The sequence below is a fragment of the Pteropus medius genome, unplaced genomic scaffold (assembly GCF_902729225.1).
Source record: "Pteropus medius unplaced genomic scaffold, Ma_sr-lr_union100, whole genome shotgun sequence".
NCBI classification, from domain to species: domain Eukaryota; kingdom Metazoa; phylum Chordata; class Mammalia; order Chiroptera; family Pteropodidae; genus Pteropus; species Pteropus medius.
Genome location: NW_024350325.1, coordinates 1,284,308 through 1,306,395, shown reverse-complemented (window position 1 = coordinate 1,306,395; position 22,088 = coordinate 1,284,308). Strand labels below are relative to the sequence as shown.

Below are 22,088 nucleotides of genomic sequence, written 5' to 3'. Positions count from 1 at the left end.
TTCTTCACCCTATAGGGACTGGAAGTGGGCAGATAATTGTGGAGCAAAGGAAGGGAGCTCTTCTGCCGTAATTACAGAGAAGTACTGGGAAGAAGAGAACATTCCAGGTCTCTGATGACCCTGTCAATACAAATTAATCCAACACTAAATTTTTTAAATTAGTTTCAAGTATATGGTACATTGGTTAGACATTTATGGAACGATACCCCTGATTACTCTATCTTCCCTCTGTCTCAACACACAGCCATTACATTACTGCTCACTGCATTCCCTATGCCATGTTCCCCATCCCCGTGACCATCTATCAACTACTAATTTGTACTTCTTTAAACCCTCAGGGCTTTCTCTCAGCACCCCCATCCCCCACTCCTCTCTGGTTGTCACTAGATTGTCCTCTATATTTGTGAGTTTGTTTTAGATTAGTTTGATCTTTTTGTTCCTTAGATTCCACATGTAAGTTATTCTGAAATTATATGGTATTTATCTTTCTCTGTCAGACTTACTTCACTCAGCATAATAACCTCTAGACCCATCCATATTGTTGCAAATGGTAGGATTTCATTTTTTTCTGGCTGAATAATATTCCATTGTGTATATGAACTATACCTTCTTTATCCAATCATCTGTCAATGTGCATTTAGATTGCTTCCATATCGTGACTATTGTAAATAGTGCTGCCATGAACATAGGGGTGCATAGATCTTTACAAATTATTGTTTTGATTTTCTTTGGATAAATACTCAGACGTGCAATTGCTGTGTCGAAAGGTAGATCCATTTTAAAATTTTTGAGGAACCTCCAGACTGTTTTCCATAGTGGCTATACCAATATGCAATCCTACCAATAGTTTATGAGGGTTTCCTTTTCTCTTCATCCTCGCCAACACTTGTTGTTCTTTGATTTATTGATGACAGCCATTCTGACAGGTATGAGTAATATCTCATTGTGTTTTTAATTTGCATTTCTCTGATGATTAGTGACCTTGAGCATCTTTTCATATATCTGTTGGCCATCTGTATTTCCTCTTTGGAGAAATATCTATTCAGAACTTCTGCCCACTTTTAATCGAATTGTTTGTTTTTTTGTTGTCGTTGAGTCGTATGAGTTCTTTATATATTTAATTCAACACTAAATTAATTCCACATTTCTTCTAACATCACAGAGGTCAAAAATTGATTCTAATGATATTAGTCTACTGCTAGCATATTATTTAATATTGATTATAATAATAATACATATTTTGTTAGATGCTATTGAAACCATAATGCTTGTGAAAGCACCTACGCAGTACCAGGTGGGCTTTGCAATAAGATGGACCCGAGTTTGAGTCTTGATTACACTGCTGTTTAGCTATGTGCCTTACATAACCATTTTAAATCTCAGTTTTTCATCTATAAAATTTAATTAATTATGATTAATCTACTAAAAGAGTTGCTCTGTACACTAAATGAGGTAATTACATAAAGGGCTTAGCACAGTGCTTGCCACATGTTCCATATAAACTAGCAATGATTATATTAGTTGTTCACTAAAGGATGTTCATTATTATTATCATTATTTCATTATTTCATCACCCCATGCCTTTACATGTTCCTTCTTTGCATAACATCCCCCTCCATTCTCTTTTCTATTGTGCTCCTAGTAATTCTACAATGTTTTTTTGCCCTTCTAAGGAGGAACTCGGTAAATTTCTGGTGGAAGAATAAATAAATGAAGAAACAAAAATTAAAAAATAATAATAATAATAATGTAAAAATAAGTCTTAGCTCATAAGCTAAAGAAAAATAGAAAGAGAGTTGGATTGACCTATGGCCATAATTTGCCATTCATTGAGCTAGATAGATAACATGTAATTAAAACTGGGAGAAAATTTTGGCTTATTAGCCCATGTCCATTAGAGCCAGCATAATGGTAAGAAGAGGATGTCTTTGGAATGCCTTCATTTTCATTAAAATGTGAGAAGTCCTCTCTATTGATATGTTTCCCATGAACTTATACTTAATTTTTATAATTTTTTTTAGTTTATTCTTTGAGGCAGCAATGTCTAGAAAAGAACTTGAGTTTTAGAGCTTGAGTTTTAATCTGTCCTTATAAGTTATATAGCTTTGGGAAAGACACTCTACATCATAGTTTTATCATGTTGAAAATGAGCATAATAATTTCTATTCTTTAGTGTTGTTGTTATTCTCATTAGAGTATATTTAATTCCCTACCATCTAATAGATGCTCAATAAATTTTAATGACAATTGCACCTTAATATTTAGTTTTTGAAGACTCTTATTTTTCAAACCAGTTCCCTTTTCTCCTGTTATTTCCAAAGCATATGGGAATTTTACTTCTCTAGCAGGTTTTTGTAGTCACAGATAACAGAATCATTTGTGGAGATAGTCATACTTTTCTTGTTATTATTGCTAGAATAGGAAACTGATGAAAATGAAAAGATAAATATTCACTCAACATCAACTCTTTCCCATGACATCCCGAATACACTCAAATAGTTGTATTATAATGTCTAAAATGTAAACTCAATAGAAGTAGGGATCTCATTTGCTTTGTTTCATGCCATCTCCTTAGCCCCTAAAACAGTACCTTGCACAAAACAGGAGCAGGAAAGCTATTTACTCAATAAGGATCTAATACAGAAATTGTAAATTGCATACAAACTAAAGATATATTTTGTTTAGCTCACTCAGTAATGATAAATTAGTTTAAAACAAAAACTGAAATTTATGTAAAAGGAGTTTGAATTTTTATAAGCAATTAGGCTTTGCAAATTCATATGACAATATAATTTGAAGCTAATTGTAACTATTTCTGATTAGAAGGGTCATACTTATCTATAGGACTGTGATAAAAACACATCAAGCCTTTGGGACTAGAGAGAGCAGACAGGCTTGTACTTTATAAGCAGAAAACTGTGGCCCAACTCAAAGAGTTGAAGAGTGAGAAGACAGACAAATTGCAGTTTTCCTGCATTGAGAACTGTACCTCACACCCACACGTCATTATGGAAGGTGTCAGGATCTCGTAAGAGGAAGTCAGATGCATGCCTGAAACCTGGAACTAGTCCTAGAATTCTCAGCCTTGATGGCAGCCGTTGAATGGGTGGCAGAGTGGAGGCCACTGAGACAGTTTTTAATAGGTAGCTGAAAACTATATTAATAAAAACAATGCTAGCTACTCTCACAATTCCTGTATGTGTCCAAGTGTGAGTGTCTGTATATGTATGTTATTTCTCTATTAAAAATATGCTTGAATATATTCTTATATATTCAGATGTATTTCCTAAATATCCAAATGCGATAGTAGTTTCTCATTCATATCAGGTTTAAATAGCAGTTTGTGATGAAGGAAGTAGCTTTCCTTCAGGCCCCAGGTTCCCTTCTTCTTGGCCTCTACCATCTCCTATGTGACCGTGTAAATTTTCCTATGAAATAAATAAATGGATGGCAAAGAATACGCAGAATTATGTATGAGAAGTGTTGTTTTTTGTTGTTGTTGTTGGATTCTCCAATGAACAGACCTAAAGATAAACATTTGCATGCAAATGGTTTTTGGAGGAGTGTTCTCAGTAACACCTGTATGGAAAGAAGTAGGTAAAAGGTGAAAGTACTTGTAATGCAGTTGCCAAGACACTTCATCTGATGCCAAAGAAAGGTCAGAAGCTAGGATGGCCCATCTGAGCAATCTCATACTGAATCTACTTTCAGCCAAAACGGAATAACAGGGTTTGAATTTATTTTGTTTAAATACTAGAAAATTAGTCAAAATATATGAAACAATAATTTTAAGACATTGGACAAGAGTCATATTGTCAGTCATAATAATTTAAGACATTGGACAACAACATAAAATAGTAACTTCGAAGTAATAATTTAATTTCAAATTTCAAAGCTGAGAAATGTCATCTAGAAAATGTATGTCTAAGAAAAAGAAATGGTTTTGGGAAAAAGTTATCGTGTCTCTCCCAGAAGAAACAATATTTAACTGCCCTGACATATAGCAGGACAGAAAGGAGAACACAGCATGTTATGAAATATTGATAGAATTTCTGTTGTAAGAACAGGGATGCCTACTGCCGAGTTTTGAGTTATTCACATTGCAGTGATAAAAATATTCTTCACTCTCACCAGAACTTCAAAAATAACTTATAGTTGTAAAAAAAAAAAAAGCCAAAAAACCAAATAACAACAACTACAACAAACTTTTGTTTTTGTTTTTATTTTGTTTTGTTGCTTTGTTATGTCTTGTGTTTTTAGTGGAAAACCAAGATTAAGAGTTTGACATGTGTGTGAATGGTAGGGTAGTGATAAAATAACAGCAGCAAAGAATCTAACAGAGCTAAGAATTAGGATCCAGAAAATTACTCTAATTATAACCACCCTTCCACACCCACATGTGTGCTCGTACACTAACACATGCACAGATAGACACACTCATATTCACAAAATCAGAATTCACAGAATTATTGGACAGGGCATTGAATTTTACAAAAGATATGAGAGTTTTAAATTCATCTTCTCTAGATATTAAGGTGAAAGGGGACTCTAAGCAACATGTAGTTTACAACTTCATTTTTGCATACACTTATAACACGCACCTACAAACACAAAATGAATTTTTCTTTGCATTTTCTAAATGTCCTTTGCCATGGTACTGACCTTTTGAACTAGGAAAATGAACTGACCCTCAAACAAAAAAAATAACTATTGGCGATATGCCTCAACAACATAGTAAGAACTGAAATATACTATTTCTCTAGAGCTTCTGTTTTTAAGGTAATGAATGTAATTTTAACTATGTAGTATCTTCCTAGTTCCCACTAACTGAACACTACCTGATGCTGCAATTGTGGCAGTTAAACCTAGGCTTTTCTAGCTCTTGAAATACAATGAACAGCAGCTGTGCTCTGGAAGGCTAACAACAAGGAGATTAATTGTATTATATGCTTCAACATACCAATTTTCAGGAGACAGTAGCCATTTTGACTGGCAGTTGAGCAGTCACGATTTAGAGATGTTAGGGTCACAATGTGTAGTGACCCATTGGTAGCAGGGGACACATTTCTGCTATATCTGCATTAGAGAAGTCAGGTGCCAGGCCCAGAAATACTGCAGAGTGGTGATTGAAAAGAGGCTGTTAAGGGCAGAACCCACAGTTTCCCATTAAATGTCTGGTTCATATGATGACTTTTGTCCCAATACTTCATTCTTTTGATTGACTATCAAAACTACCTTTAGGTTAAAGTTGATTTTGATAATTCTTTTTGCTTTCAGCAAATTCATAAAATGGGAAAGTCAACTCACAACATTTGAAGAAGGAGTGGATCGAGTTTTAGGGGTAGGTTCTAATCTTTTCACAGAAAGGCATTGGATAGTAGAGGACGGCCACTGGGAAAGATTTCTTTCTGAACATCGAAATAAATACAGCAGTCTGCTTCAAGAATTTGGGGAAGTGTTAAAGTCAGATGTTCATATGTTTAGTCCCTGCCTAATTCCTTACCTCTTCCTCTCCAGTGCTCTCTAGGTGGATTCTCTGAGACTGTCTAGTCATAGGCTCATATCTATGCTTCTTAAATAAAGCCTGAAAGAGATAGGTAGTCATAATGGCAGTAATCAACATTATCAACTGCTTATTATGGACCAGGCTTTGTTCTAAGTGCTTTATATTCATTTACTCATTTAAGAACAACCCTGTGAGAAACTGAGGCTCAGAGATGTTAAGTAAATTACACAAGATTTGGTATGTCACAAAGCCAGAAAACCATTGCAAGCAACTTGGGACTAGAGCCAACATTCTCTTCTAGTACATTAAAGTTTCTTTCCCTACTTTAAATTAAACCTTTTTTCTAGACCAAGGACCTAGTGCCTCTGCCACTACTGCAAAGTCCTTTGTGCCCACACCATTCACCAGTTATTGATAATTTCTTCCTTGTCCTCTATGGTCTATTCGAGACAATGGCCTTAGTTCTATATCCCAGCATTCCCTTCCCTAAAGATGGAGCACATTTATAACACTGCACTTTACAACTTCAGGGACACCTTCACATAAACTATATAAAGTGAATGGCACGTCCAAGGCCATACAACATGGCAGCCCTGGAACTAGGCTCATCTTACAAGACCCTTTCTTTATCATGGTTGAATTTCCTGCTTACTGTTCTTGCTCTCCATCCACTCCACTTTAAGGATGAAATCTTTTTCTTGAATGTTGTTCTGTTATTTTGGACCCTCACCTACTCCTAATTTTTTTCATGCCCTTTCCCCAGAAATGAATTTTTCTCCTTGTGTCTGATCAAAGTTTCCTCTTAGTAATGGTTCTTGTAAAGAAATGGCCAAGATTTCAAATGCCCGCCAGCTGCCTATCACCCCCATAACACTGGTTCTCTAAGGAGCTGTTCCCAAAGGACACCCTGGGCAAAAGAATGCTTGTCATTACCAACTAGTCCTTCTGTTCTATTTTTTTTCTATGTAGCTGCTTATATCATGAGTTGGAATAAATAATAAAGAAACCCTACACACCTCATTTACTCTAAATTCCTAAATTACTTTGTCCACGTTTCTTTATCTCCCTTTCCTCTCATGCCCTGTTTAATCTTTCACAGATTAGCACATGAAAGAAATTTATAGGCACAGCTTACTGCATTCATCATACAAAATAAAAGAGAACTGCAAAAAAGGAAAACATATAATTATGTTATAAATATATTTAAAATATTTAATATATGAACAAATGATTACTGAATTAATGAGTTCATTATAAAACATTTGATAAATAGGAAAGCTAAAAAATTTTGTCACATAGTCACATCAGCTAATCTCAGTTGCTAGTTGATAAATTTTTCCCCTAATTATACCATAATTATATATTTGTTTTTACATCTGTATCATACTTGTATATGTAGTTTTCACTTGTTTAAAGATTTTTGAGCAAAATGGGAATGTGATTCTTGCTGCATCCCAGAAAACTTTATTTAGCAGTTGGGTATAAAACTAGATTGAAGGAAGAGAATCTAGAGTCTAGAAAAGCACACGAGAAAGAACACAGGCAAGAACAAATATCAGTACAGTAAAAATGAAAAGAAGGTGACAGGTAAGAGGCCAACCTCTTCTATATAAACATTTCTCTAAGTCAGTCTCTCATAGTGTTCTGAGGGAAATCAAGAGGGTAGCTGCCTCCAGATGGCTGATGGTTTCAAATGTAACCATCACATTTTCTTTTAAATTTCAGACTATTGTAAATAAACACATCATCATTTATTTGCCTTCAATTTTGTCACTCTTACTTCTGCCAATTTCCCCTAATTCTAGCAACTAGGAAAAAAATCTTGAGGTAGAAAATAGAATGAAATTTATAATGCCACTATTAAGACTTTTAAGGCTGCCATCTTATCATTTTGACCACTGAATTTAATTTGTGTAATTTCCTAGAAATATCATTAGAGAATGTTCAAAATTTTAAGCTCTCTAACATTAGATTTTATGCTCCCTGACTTATACTTAATATGTTCCATAGATGTGACACATGTGCATTTTCTATTGTTTGACAAAAATTAAACATAAATCTTTCTGACTCATTGTCAAATGGTACATTTTATTACTTTTCTGGATTAAGGATTTAGAAAATATGACTCCCTTTTGGAGGCTAAAACAATGCAGTATTCACATTAGGAAACTACTAAATGCTTAATACATGAGTGTGTTAGGTCAGGTATCATCATAACTAAACATTAGCACTAACTTTTAAATGATGTGTTTAGAACAAAAAGGCCATTAATATGAAAGAGGATAAATGTTTAAACCATGTGCCATTGAGATAAGTCAATAGTCTCATTTGAGCTGTGATATGAAATTCTCTAGAGTAGAACTTATGACTAATCAAATGATTATTTAGAATTCCTTGCTGCTTCCTGAGACTGATGGAAGGGTGGCATCAATTCATGTCTGTAATTATCATTTTCTTCTTTCAATTGACTTATCCATGTAGCTAAATTGAGCTAATTGGTTCCTAGGGAAGTGACATATTCCCCCATTTGCCCCTACCTTCTGATGTAGACAGGCAGAGACTCCTGAAATATGAACACTGAGAAAATCATGCAATCAGTGAGCTAAATCTAGAGAGTAAGGAAAAAATAGAAAATTGCCAGAACCTATGTCTGCTCCTTTTTTTTTTAGAAAATGAAAGAGAAAAGAACTCCAATAAACCAATCAACAAATTTCCAACCTCATTTAGAACTAGCTATTTTCAGCGGCTCTCTTTTATATAGCACAGCATGGGTTCCAGCTTTTGTTTGTCTTGGCTTCAGCAAGTAGACTGCTTTTTTATAAAAATTAATTTCATCATTCTAAAACACTACATGTCTGAGTTAATTTAAAGCTAAACATAAATACTTGGATTTTTAAAATTTTATTATAAGAAATAGTAGCCCCATATGGAATCAGTTTTATTTGGCAAGTCAGATGAGTTAAGTCATGGTTTGTCTTCTTGATCTCAGACCCTAGAATTTTTTTCACTTTCTTTTGTACTTGATGGCCTTTTACTGTGGTTCAGAAAAGAAAAAAAAAATTAACAAATGTCTGATTAAGCTACAGTTTTGTATTTTTGTATTTTTCTGCATAATTTGATACTTGTTGTGGCTCATGAATAATTTTTACAAAAGTTAAATTTTTTTTTGTTACCTTAATGAAGAAAAAATATAGTTTTTTGCAATATATTTAAAATTACTAAATACTTATCTGCAAACTGTTAGCATAAATATTGGAGGTTGTAAAGGGGTTGTATGGGTATATAAAGATTAACACAATGTTGATCTTACACTCAAGAGTGCAGAAAACCTACCCTGAAGTATAAGGAGCTAAACCTACACAGACAGTGGAAGGACTAAATACAATTAGATCATTGGGAGGACTATCCGGTGCATCCAGTTTCAGGTTTTCAAGTGGAAATGTTCTGGTTTGGTAAGGAGGAACCACTTTAATGTTCTGTTATTCTGTGCTGTCCCAGAAATATGACAATGGCAACTTATCCCCCAATAACCACATCAATCTAGAAACAAATGAGTTGAGAAAAAAGGAGGAACTGTTTATTTTTGTTTTGTTTTGTTGAATTTTAATTTAAATTTTTGTTGTGGTAAGAACCCTTAACATAAAATCTCTTAACAGATTTTTAAATGTGTAACACCTTATTTTTACCTAAAGGCACAATGTGCAACAGAGCTCTAGAACTTACTCATCTTGAATTACTAAAATGTCTTACTTGTTGATTAACCACTCTCCATTTCCTCCTCTCCCTGGCCCTTGGAAACATCCATTTTGCTTTCTGCTTCTATGAGTTTGACTATTTTTAGCTACTTCATATAAATGGAATCATGTCTTTTTGTGACTGGCTTAGATCACTTAGCATAATGTCCTCCTCAAGATTTATTCAAGTAGTCTAACATTGCAGAATTTTCTTCTTTTTTTTAAGGCTGAAAATTATTCCATGTATATACTACATTTTTTTATTCATTCATTTGTCAATGAAATCTATGTTGCTTCCATATGTTGACCATTGTGACTAGCATCGTGGGACATGGGAGCACTCATAGCTCTTCAAGATCATATTTTCAATTTTTTTTTGTATAAATTCTCAAAAGATTGGTGAATCACATACTATTTTTATTTTTTTTGTCATTTATAGCTTTATAATATATTTTGAAATCAGGAAGGGGTGATGCCTCTGGGTTTGTTCTTTATTCTCAAGATTAGTTTGGCTATTTAGGGGTCTTTTGTGATTCTATATAAATTTTGGAATCTTTTTTCTATTTCTGCAAAAAAAGCTAATGGGATTTTAGTAGAGGTACATTGACTCTGTAGATCACTTTGGGTAATGTAGACATTTTTACAATATCAAGTCTTTCAATCCATGAACATACAATATCTTTCCATTGGTTTGTGTCTTCTTTAATTTTCTTCATAATGTTTTTCAGTTTTGTTGAGGATTTTTGTATCTACATTCATTAGAGATGCTTGTCTGTAGTTTTCTTGTGGTGTCTTGGTCTGACTTTGGTATCAACATAATGAGTTTGGAAGAGTTCTCCTTTCTTCAATTTTTTTGGGTGGGGTTGAGAACTGGCATTAATTCTTCTTTGAATGTTGCCAGTATTCACCAATGAAAACGTGCTCCTGAGCTTTAACATTTGCCATGTTGGGGTGGGGAGGGTGTTAATTACTAATATAATTTTGCCTACTTATTCTGGGTCTATTAAGATTTCCTATTTCTTCATTGAGATAGGTTGTAGATTTCTAAGATTTTATTTATTTCTTCTAGGATAGCCAATCACACTGACATTTAAAAATAATATAATTTAGGATAAACTACCAAAACTAAAAAAAAAAATTATATTTATTAAACATTATTGGGATGACATTGATTAATAAAATCATATAAGTTTCAAGTGTACAATTCAACCCTTGAAATATGTCATGTATATATTACATTGTGTGTTCAATACCCAAAGTTAGATTGCCTTCAGTCATCAAATATTCGATCCCTTTTATTCTTATATACCTCTTCTTTCCTCTCCTTCCTCTGGTAACCAGTAATCCAGCATCCAAGTCCACGAGTCTCTACTTGTTTGTCAAGTTTGTTTGTTGTTTTCAGTTTTATATCCCACATATGAGTGACATCATGTATGGTTTTCAACTTTTTCTCTCTGATTTATTTCACATAGCATGATTATCTCAAGATCTATCCATGTTGTTGCAAATAGCAGTATTTCATCTTTTCTTATAGCTAGTATTCCATTGTATATATGTACCATATCTTTATCCAATCATCTATCATAGGACACTTTGGTTACTTCATGTTCTGGCCACCATGAATAATGCCTCTACAAACATCAGGCATTTTAAAAAATGTCTCATTTGAAGAAAAAACTAAAAGATAATTTATTTAAACACCCAACATCTAAATAGTATGGTGGTCTAAATTTAAAATTCTGCATTGTATATATTTAAATGTATGTGTATTGATGTGTGTGTTAGTATGTGCATTGAGATTTGTGTGTGTTTGTATGTGTGTGTGTGTGTTTAGCTTCTGTTTTAGTTATTGGTGGTTTAAGTAATTTATACAAATTTACCAAATTGCTCAGAAATAGAGAAATTGAATACGAAAAATAAAGTAACATATGGACTAATCCACAGATTTTTTTTACTAATGTAAATTTTTTTACTAATGCAAATTTTTATTTTGTTTTGCTTTTTAAATGCCAAGTTAAAATTCACTAAAATGAGGTCAAGGGATGTCATTCAAATGAGTATAGTCATAAGGATGGCTAAAAATTAGTCACAGTGAGGTTATAAATAATCAATGGTCAAAGGATGTCTTGGAGGAAAGAAAATGCATTATGATAATAATTATGAGCCTTTATTATAAATGTAGTTTAAATTCATGAAAGCTAAACAAGCAAACAAAAATGAGATGAGAACAAAGGTACAACTGTAGAGTGTAATTCTTTGTCTAAAATATTGTAGCTGAAATAGCCCTACCTGAAGTTGCAACTGTCCTTTTGCATCCACGTTTAACCAAATTCCCATAATTATGTGTTAATAATATGTAGCAGAAACAGAGATTTCATTTACAATAAAGAATGTCGGATGCAATCAATTAACATTTGCCTTTGAGACATTTTCTGAAGGTTTTAAACAACTATCCAATTAATTTGCATTTTAAGTACCTTGTCAGTCACTGTGGTTCTATTCCAGAGCTAGCCTAAGATCTACCAGTTTCCTCAAAATGTGTAACTACTGTATAACATTTTACTTTACATTCACAGTAACAGCTATAGAGACACATGACAGGCATTCAACATTTACTTCATCTTCATTTATATGTAGACTTTGAGGCAGTCTGCCCATTTTTAACTTAATTCATCAGAAATGTTTGAAACCTTTTACTGTATAAATCCTGTAGCTTTGGAGCAGTCACACTTACTTTTTGTCAAATCAGATTTCAGCCAACCCACATGACTAAATTTTGTCAATACTACTGGGAAATACTAGCTTTTCGTCTTTAGATTCAATTTTAAATTCACAATACACTTTTTTTCTTTAACCTCTGACTCAGGAAAGAAAAGGCTGCAGGCAATGTCAATTTGATTTAATATAGTAGTTCTTTGTTTAACTACATTTTACCAAGAGGAATAAAAATCTGTATTAGAATTTCACACACCATGATTTTTATGCATCATTGGTTTTATAGTTTTACTGAATATTACTTACTTTTTCTCATTAAATTATTCTAGAACTTACTATCTTTAAAATGTGGTAGTATTTTCCTCTTTTAAAATTAAGTACGGACGTCCATTAAAAATAGTTTACTGCAAAAGATTTGGTTCCACCGTCAGGTATCATTTTTTACTACTATTGCCTTTTATTTAATTTCAGAAGTGTTTCTAACTCTATTGAACTGAGTTGATTTGTTTCTTTCTAATAAATCAATTGTAATTGTGTGGGTTTCATCAGTGAATAAGTGTATGGCGCTATTAATGTAAAGTATGCATCCAGCTTACATTAAACCCCCTCCTTTAAACATTTTTCTATTATTTTATGAAAGCAAACTATGTATATTAAGAATAATTTTAAAAAGAGAAGTCACATTCAAGCTATAGAAGAATATTCACAATCCTGATAATTCAAAAATGATTAAACATCTGAATTTGACACTTCTTTCTCCAAATGGCACTACCATATGATGCAAAAATCTAACACAGTGTCAGCTATTAGAATGAGAATGCTGTTTATGCTTTCTGCAACACTGCCAGCTCAAGAAAAAATATTGCCTACTCTTAAATAAATATTTTTTAAAAACTATAAGCCTGAATTAAAAAAGAATAAAAGTAGAGAGCTACAATTATTTTTTATATGTACTACTCTTAAATTATATACACCTAACCCTGTTTTAATGTAGTTCCTATTAAGTTTGATATCATTAGATCGGTTTCATCTACTCTTTTGATCATCATACCATAAAATAGTGAGCACAATAGGACTGAGGATATAGGCCTGAAGCAGGCTATTCAGATATTTGCCCAGGATAATTATAAATCACCAGTAAGCATATCTATTTTTATTTATTTTTATGTATCAGGTTTTTTTAGTTAGTTATAAATCACTTAGGTAACCATCCAATCCACATTTTACTATCTTGCCTAAAATACTCTCAAAACTGTCTTTTTCAGGCATATGAAAAGATGCTCAACATCACTAATCATCAGGGTAATGCAAATTAAACCACAATGAGAAATCATTTCATACCTGTTAGAACACCTATCATTAAGAATATAAGTAATAGTCCTCAAAATATTAAAAACAGGTCTACCATATTATCCAGCACTTCCATTCTGGGTACATATATCCAAAGGAAATAGAAACAAGATACATACTCCCTTGTTTATCACAGCATTATTCACAATAGCAAAATATGGGAACAATCTAAATGCCCATCAATGGATGAATGGATGAAAAAGATGTGGTATATATGCACAATGAGGATATCATTCAGCCATGAAAAGGAGGATATCTTGTCTCCGTGGATGGACAGCGAGAACATTATGGTAAGTGAGATAAGTCAGACAAATAGTATATAATATCATTTATATGTGGAATCTAAAAAAAAAAAAAAATCAAACCTGTAAAAAAAGTAAAATGGTGATTACCAGGGGATGGAGGTGAGGAGAAAAGATTGATAGTGCTTTTAGAGGTACAAACTTGTAACAAGTAGTAAATAAGCCATACAAATATAATGCCCAGAATGCTGAATATAGACAAAAATAATATACTATAATTATGTAATGTGACAAATATCACTACAACAGCAATCACATTGCAATATATAAATATATCACAATAACACATTGTACACATTAAATTTTCATAGTGTTATATGTTAAGTTTATTCAATAAAAATGTCTTTGTCAAATTTCTTATTGAATTTCAGATATAGAATGCTTATAGAATTTTCCAAATCTTCCTGGACAAAAGGACAATTTTTAAAATTTATTGAACACATACAAACTAACAAAAACTCATAGACACAGACAACAGTTTCATGGTTACCAGATGAGAAGGGTGGGTTAGGGAAGTAGAAAATGGCAAAGGGGGTCGAATATATGGTGACAGGAAGAGATTTGACTTTGGATGGTGAACACACAATAAAATATACAGATGATGTATCACTGAATTGAACACTTGATTAATTTTATTAATCAATGTCACCAAAAATACTAAAAAATAAAAATAAAATAAAATAATAAAATGAGTAAAGTGAAAGAAAATAAAATTAAGAACTATTGATAATTTGGCGTTATTTTATTTTAGTTCATCTTAGTTCATTTATTCTACCTCCTAATGGTTACCATTGACTTTCTGAAAGCTCAAAAGTCATCTTATGAAAATTCACTCTAAAATTTTATCATAACTTTAAACTATATGAAATATTATATTTTGCAGAATGTGTTACTTTAAAAAAATTATTGTTCTTTCTTATTCTATTTTTTATTTACCATAATTCTATGTTTTTATGGCAAAAAGAAAGAAAACTATATTACAATAGGTAAAGTTCAATGAAATCACTGTTTATGTTTTGGGATCCAGAAATTTCCAAAATAGAAAGTGGCCTGAAGCATACCATAAACAGTAAGAAGAAATAGAAGGTTGTCAAATGTTTTATGGTAGGTATGGTCAGCTGTGTAAGCTACCTCTTTAGACCTCAGTTGAATTAATTTCAGAAAGTATTACAATGCCTACATTTCAGCATACGTATACTCTGAGAGTTTATATCAACTAGTCTATGCCATGTACACTTCTCCATGTTTTTTCTTTGTATGTCTTGGAATAATTAAGTATAAAGAGATAAAAATATCAGGCTATTGTGAAGTGACTTAAAGAGTGGAAAAAATAGTCTATTAACAACCAATTTTTTATTGTTGCTGTTGTAATTATTGAGAATAAAACAGTTGAAAGAAAACAATATCAGAGTTAGTATACCTACTCTACACATGTCTTTCTGGATATCACAGTATACAGGAATTAAGAACAAATAGAAATATGGCTCATCAATATTTATTCTACATAGGCTATCACAGTCTTTTCTTCAAAATAAATTTCCATCCAGAGAACTTACAATATTTTATTTTGAATATTTGGAATACTTGGACTTTTTCAGATAAAAGTTTTTCAAGGAAATGTGCATTAATATTGTGTATATGTTCTTCCCATATTTTAGTAGATTTCCCTATTTGAGTATATATTTTGGAAGCCTATTTGACATTGATAGCTTATAACATATGAATTTTGAAGACAGAATATATATATGTATTTATGTATATGTATATATATAATATATATATGTGACAAGCATGAGTAGATATATATAAATACATTTAACATATTCTATGTTTTTATCAAATGTATTAAATTACACAAAACTAGAGAAATTGATAATCGTATTTATATACTTATACTTTAACCTCTAAAGTATATATTTTGTTAGCTTTTTTAAAATTTTCATTAATCTATTCATTTATTTTCTTAAAAATTGAGTGCCTACTATGTGAAACATCTTCAGTTAGATTCTAAAGAATGTTAAGATTAAAAATAATAATAATATACTGTCTTTACTTCAATTATTTCTAATTCTTTCAGAACTTATATCAATTAAAAAAACAAATGTATAAACCACAATTATCTCACAATATGATAAGTGAATAAATATATGTGCCAGGTATAATGAAAGCAACAAGGAAGATATACGTATGTTTGCCAGGAGGGGATGATTAGATGGGTGGGAACAACAGCTAACATTTGCTTATGGTATATCACTGCTCCTTTATGTTCATCACTCATGAACGATTGATTCCTCTACAACTACATAACCCGTCATCTGCTAATTGATGTTGCAGATTTGTGTTCATTTCTTAGATGAGTGGTAAGCATTGCCAATTATTGTTAATGATTGTAAAGAGTGCAGAAAGTGTTTGACTTACAATAAGGGTATAACTTGAAAACTTGGAAGAGTATGTATATTCAATTAATATTAATGATAATAATGTCACTGCACTTAATACTGTACTTTCTTCTGCAAATTAAAATGATGTAAGGAGAATAAACCTGCATGTGAGATTTTTCAGAGTAAAGGAGTTTTTCCTTTCATTCGCCTGATCAGTTGCCTGTGTTTACTTTTAAAAAGTACATTTTCATAACAGCATGGACACAATAACTACTGTCAATATTTTCTTTAAAATTTTGGGGGGGCTAGGGAAGAGAAGGAACAATTCCATCTAAGGAAGACTTATTGTGATGAAGTCCCTCTTAGTTCTTTTAATGACCATGAAATGGAGAATTTGACTTAGTTTAGTCAGCCTTCCTTGTAGTCATACACCTGAAGTATCCTTGTGCATCAGCCCCAGGCCATCATGCCACAAGAGAAAATGGCTTTTGGTTGGATAAAGCATACAGCTCACAGGTATAATGTCATGCTCCTATGACTTAGGTATTTTGTTTTGCAATACATAGTAGTAAATACTCAAACATTATGATGTAGGCATTGCAGTCCTCAGCACAGAACAACTCAAGCAAACAAAAGACATCATAACTTACAGGTGTTATATCTTATCCATAAATTACCAGCAACTATGAATGACAGTGAGGAACTGACCTGCATCCATCTCCACGTTGCCATTTGGCTCTCAGAAAGTCTATGAGCAAAGAAGTAAAACATGATTGATGGTAAGTTGCAAGAAAGCACGCTTGTATATTGCTGTGAGTGGAGCACAGATCAATTCAGGGCCTACAAATTTGTCACAGGACAGTGCATCTTCCAGTCTGCCACCTTCAAATTAAGTGTCATGATCAGAGAAAAATATGGCAATGCCTTGGGGGAAAAAAATACCACATTTTGATTAGGTTACGGAAATACTGTGGGACAGTGAAAATCAGGAAACCAGAGTTCTCTTTGGTCACAATATTCAGTCTAAGATCAAGGAGATTGAAACAGACAAGCAAATGCAATAAAACAGAAGAACAATAATCCCTACAATCAAAATGAAGGTGGCATTTGAGAGCACTGAAAAATGTTAATGGGCCGTCAACAAGGGAACTGTTCTTCCTCCAGCTCCTAACACTAGTCTCCAAATATTGTAAAGTAAACCAGCTTGTAGCTCTCCTGTTCAAATAAATTTATGTAGACATCACCATTATGTGTGAATATTTATCTGAAAACCTTCTTTGTTTATGAACTTTCTCTTTTATTTTACGGTTTTAAAGGTGAGACGTCTTAGGGACAGATGATCAAATGATTGACAATTCTATTTCTTTCTCTATAAACAATTGTAAATTATTCTTATTTTCAAGCTTAGACTTAAAAATCTATCTTGGGCTAATGAGTAGGACAATTACACGATTAAAACTCTGTTGACTGGTATAAGCATGACTCTGCAGATGGGTTACACAAAGAGTTTATAAAAATTTTATATCAATGATAAAAAAAAACAAAACTCAGTGTTAACCTGAACGCTATGAAGTCACGCTATTAAAAACAAAACAAAACAAAAAATCTCGAAAAGGTATTAAACCAAAACTTCTGCAATTGCATTTATTCCATTTTCTTACATCAATGCTTTAAGTAGAATTGGCAGATATGAGCTTGGCTTTCAGAATTCTCCTTCTTTAAAAAAAGAGCAAAAGATACTATATATATTAGTTAACTGTGGGCTTTAAGTTGACTTTAAATTAAAAGTACCAAGCTACTCAGTGTGATAAAATCTCTTCTTGGATTTTGCCCACATTCTCAAACTTGGCATGTTCACGTCTGAATTCTTGATCTTTTTCTGAAAACTACTACTCCATCCCAGTAAAAGTCATCTCCATCAACCCAATTGTTTATGTCATATATCTGGAGATTTCTTTGATACCTTCTTCTCTATCACTTCCTATACCCTATGCTTTCCCAAGTTCTATTAATTACACCTCCAAAATAAATTTCAAAGATATTCAGCTTTCTTTCCATTATCACAATCCTCAATGTAAGCCACTTGCATCTCTTTCCATCACTACAGCAACAGCTTCTCAACTGAGCTCATCATCTCCACTCTATTCCAATGACCTTTTAAAAAAGGTCTAAATGTTTTCCTCTCATTCTATAAAGCCCTCAGTGTTGTTTTTTTTATTTTTTTTTCCATTTCAGATAAGTCAAATGCAATCCTTAATGTGACACATGAGGTTTTTCATTAACTATTAACTGACTACCTCTTTAGCTAAAACTCACATGGAATCTTCCTCCTCTGTGGCTATGCCCAAGCATCCAGGTTTAGGTTTTTTCAGTGCCCCATTTTCTACTCTTTACTTGTGTCATTCTCTGTGCTCAGAATCTTTTCTCCCCATACCCATGTTCCTTAGTAACTAATCTGAATCTTTTGGATATTAATTCCTCAGGAGAGGCTGTTTCTGATCCCTGATCCTGGTGGATCCTCCCTGTTAACTTCTCTTATAGCATTCTAGATTCTTATAACATATCGAAATATGTTTTTTTTTTTATTTTGCATTTGTTTGTTTTCTTTCAGTTTTATCCATTCAAGTGTAGACTTCACTAAGTCAGACATTTTTATTCACTGTGTACCCTGCATGTAACACAGCCCTTGACAAAGGATCTGTACTCCATCAACATTTATTGTATAGCGGCAGTTATAAATCTCAATCCATAAACTGACGTGTGAGACATGACCGTATCTTTATTTCCTTTAATAAAAGTGAATTTCATTCTGAGCCTCCATTTCATTGGGCTGGTAGAAAGTTTAAGTACAAACATCATTAGACTCTCCATCAAAGGATCGCACTGGAACCCAGAGGTGACCCCCAAACAGGAAGAACCTATTATTCTTAAGCCTCATTGTTCACCATTGATAATTGCATGGTTCAAAATCATGAGGACCCTTCTAGTCTGATGCCTCTGTCTCTGTGCCATGTGTGGCAGATGAGAATTTTAGTGAGTTCTGCAAATCTGCCCAGGATTCAATCTCCTTCAGCGTATTTTCTTTCTGAGGTCCTTTAAACTTCCCAGGCACCACCAGAGAGCAAGTGGTAGGTTGTCTCTCCTTATAAAACTCTCTGCCCTTCCCATCGTAGGGGGGATTGTCTTCTCTGTTCTCTCTTCGTCACAGCTCACCCTTCCTCTCCTCTTGTTGACATTAAAGATATTTACCAGGCATGCAGGATCTGGGCAGACAGCCCAAGAGGGAATACTACATTTTGCCCTTCCTACTAGCCGTATGGCCTTAAACCACTCTGAATGTCAGTTCCCTCATCTTTAAAATGAGATGACCATGGTACGTACTTTGAAGGATTATTAGAACATTTATAAATAGAAATGTCTTAGCAAAGAGACTGGTTCATGGTAAACCCAGAAGAAATGTTAATTTTAATCATAGTAGTAGATACAATCCAAGAAACTTCTGTTTTTGACTCAGGAATGGAGTCCCCACCTATAGCAATGAGGTACAAAAGGGTTTGGTTTTAATCTTCCCTCCCAGTACACATTCTAGAGAATAAGCCTTGTTTGTCTTGTTCACCGCTCTGACACCTAGAATGATGTTGAGCCTTTAGCAGGACTCCATAAATACTTGTTGAAGAGCTCATTAAAAATCACTGCTTAGTTTCAGTAGTGCTACAGGGAAGCAGGGAGCCACTCAGGATCCTGCAATAGAGAGTGCTGTCTGAGTCCCCAGTTCAGAGTGGCAGAGCCCTGCATTGACTTGCTGCCGGCTCCGGACAGTTGTAGCAGCAGAGCAGCTATTTCACGAGACTCACCGTAAGCAAAAGAAGTAGTTTGGCATCATGGCCAGAGAGATCCAAGGGACCTGATATTCAGCAAATGTGAAGCGAGTTCCTGGGAAATGAAAAGAGCCAAGTCTTCTTAAAGGGCAGGCATATCTGTGCCTGGTAGTGACCAGATGGGGACTTGCGGTATTGCAGTGCCCTCCGATATCATATGCCGAGGAGAATGGTACTCACCTTGTGGGATTGCTGTGAGGATTAAACAAGTGAATTTATGTCAGAGCTCTTGAAAGAATGCCCAGTAACAGGTGTGTTAGTTCGTGGTAGAATAGGTCACCAAGGGTGGATGGTGAGTTTAAGGAGTTGAGCAAACCTGTCTTATCCACAGTTGGAGCCTCCTTGGCACCTCGTGCATGGCCTAAAGTCTAGCTGGTGCTCCATAAGTATTTGTTTAATCAGCGAACAGGAGGGCAGTAGAGTCAAGGACAGAAAACAATGTGTGGGTTGGCTCTTGAGGGAAGGTTTAAAATACAAAGGCGGTAGAGGATAAATGGGGCTTTCTAGGGATAGGGAACAATTTGAACAAAGACAGGTGAAAGCAAACAACATAGACTGGTCCTGGGAGCCTGTATAATTCAGGACAGCAAGAAAGGGTAAAAGGATGGGAGAAATGAGGCAGGCGTCAAAAGATAGTGGGCTTTTCATGCTGTGCACATTTTTTGTTATTGTCATTGCTAAATGTGTAGTTTTCTCTATCTGATTAATTTGTTAACCTTATTGAGGAAAAAATAAACAAAAAATAAAACCTTGCTAAGCCGTTAACCATGGGTTTTCAGTAGACCTAATAACATATCTTGTCTCCCTTTCATTTTGTCTTACTCTGATTGAATATTACCAGACTTTTCCTAAGTATTCCAGTTTGTTTTTATGAAGCTCGGGTGATAAGTCCGAATACTGATGCCACAATCTTAATTAGAGAGAAGCTCTGACACTTTCAAGGGACAAGAAAAGTACAGTCAGATTTCAGGTTTTGCCCAGCTGTCATCTTGAATACTACATTTTAAAAATTTTAAAAATATTTCTTTATATTAAACAATAAGTAGGCAGTAATACTTTATAAAATCAATAAAACTATTTTTAAGGTCTTCATGATACAGACACAATTTTTATACTTATCAACATAAACTTTTTAAATTTTGTCTTATGCTTATTATCTAAATCTTTTTCTCCAGCAAATACGGATTTTTACAAATTAAAAATTATTAGTTTTATCAAGAAATAGCTTTTTACCCTGCCGACACCATTTATATGTGTTCCATTTGTTAGTAGTTGAAAATGCACTTGATTGAACTAGATCAGCCTATCTTGTCATCATCAAAGTTCCTTAACTCTCCCCAACTCCAACACCCCGCTATCCTGACTTCCAAAGTACTCTCTGTGTATCTCTTTCGTGGTAATTTTCATTTTGCTCATTGTATTTGAGTTTAGTGGGATTATCTTCCCACTAAAATGTAGTTTCTTTGAAAGAGATCCATGTAATATCAGACATTCTGACATATCACATGGAAAAATAACAATGACAAGAACAAACAACCCTTGAATGAATTGAAAGAAAGAAATGTTTAATAATCTGTTTCTAGAAATTTGTGACTTAAATTTAGAATAAATTTTGAATAATCTACCATTGTGATAGAATCCATAACAAATTATATTTTTAGTATCCAAACATAAATAGATGGACTAGATATGGAAAAACATAAATATAAAGAATTTTTTTACTGTACCCTCTGAATATCTCTTTATTCTCATATTGTAGCAGTTTTCTTTATAATTTGAGTATAAAAGTAGAGTTTTAGAGTGATGCCCAAGAAGAAAATAAGATATAACTTTTCCTCTTTTTCTTTTATCATTTACCTTGACTAAGGTAACTGATTTTTTAATAAACTATTTTTCCCATCTACAGCCATGTCACCCTGAACGTGCCGGATGCCGTCTGATCTCGGAAGCTAAGCAAGGTCGGGCCTGGTTAGTACGTGGATGAGAGACCACCTAGGAATACCAGGCGCTGTAGGCAATTAATTAATTAATTAATTGATTATATATATATATATATATATATATATACACACATACATATATATAATAAACTAAAACTATTTTCCCCTTGTTTATCCCCTGGATGAGAAGTTGCTGCTAAACCAGGGAATACATTTCCCTGCTTTGTTGCATGTAGGTGCAGCCATGTTACTGATACAGTGGTACGTGATAGCTGCTACACG

General features: G+C 33.5%; 1 pseudogene; it reads left to right on the top strand.

The window, feature by feature from the left end:
* Window positions 1–21,764: 21,764 nt before the first annotated feature.
* Window positions 21,765–21,883, top strand: LOC120583908 (uncharacterized; annotated as a pseudogene).
* The last annotated feature ends 205 nt before the right edge of the window (window positions 21,884–22,088 follow it).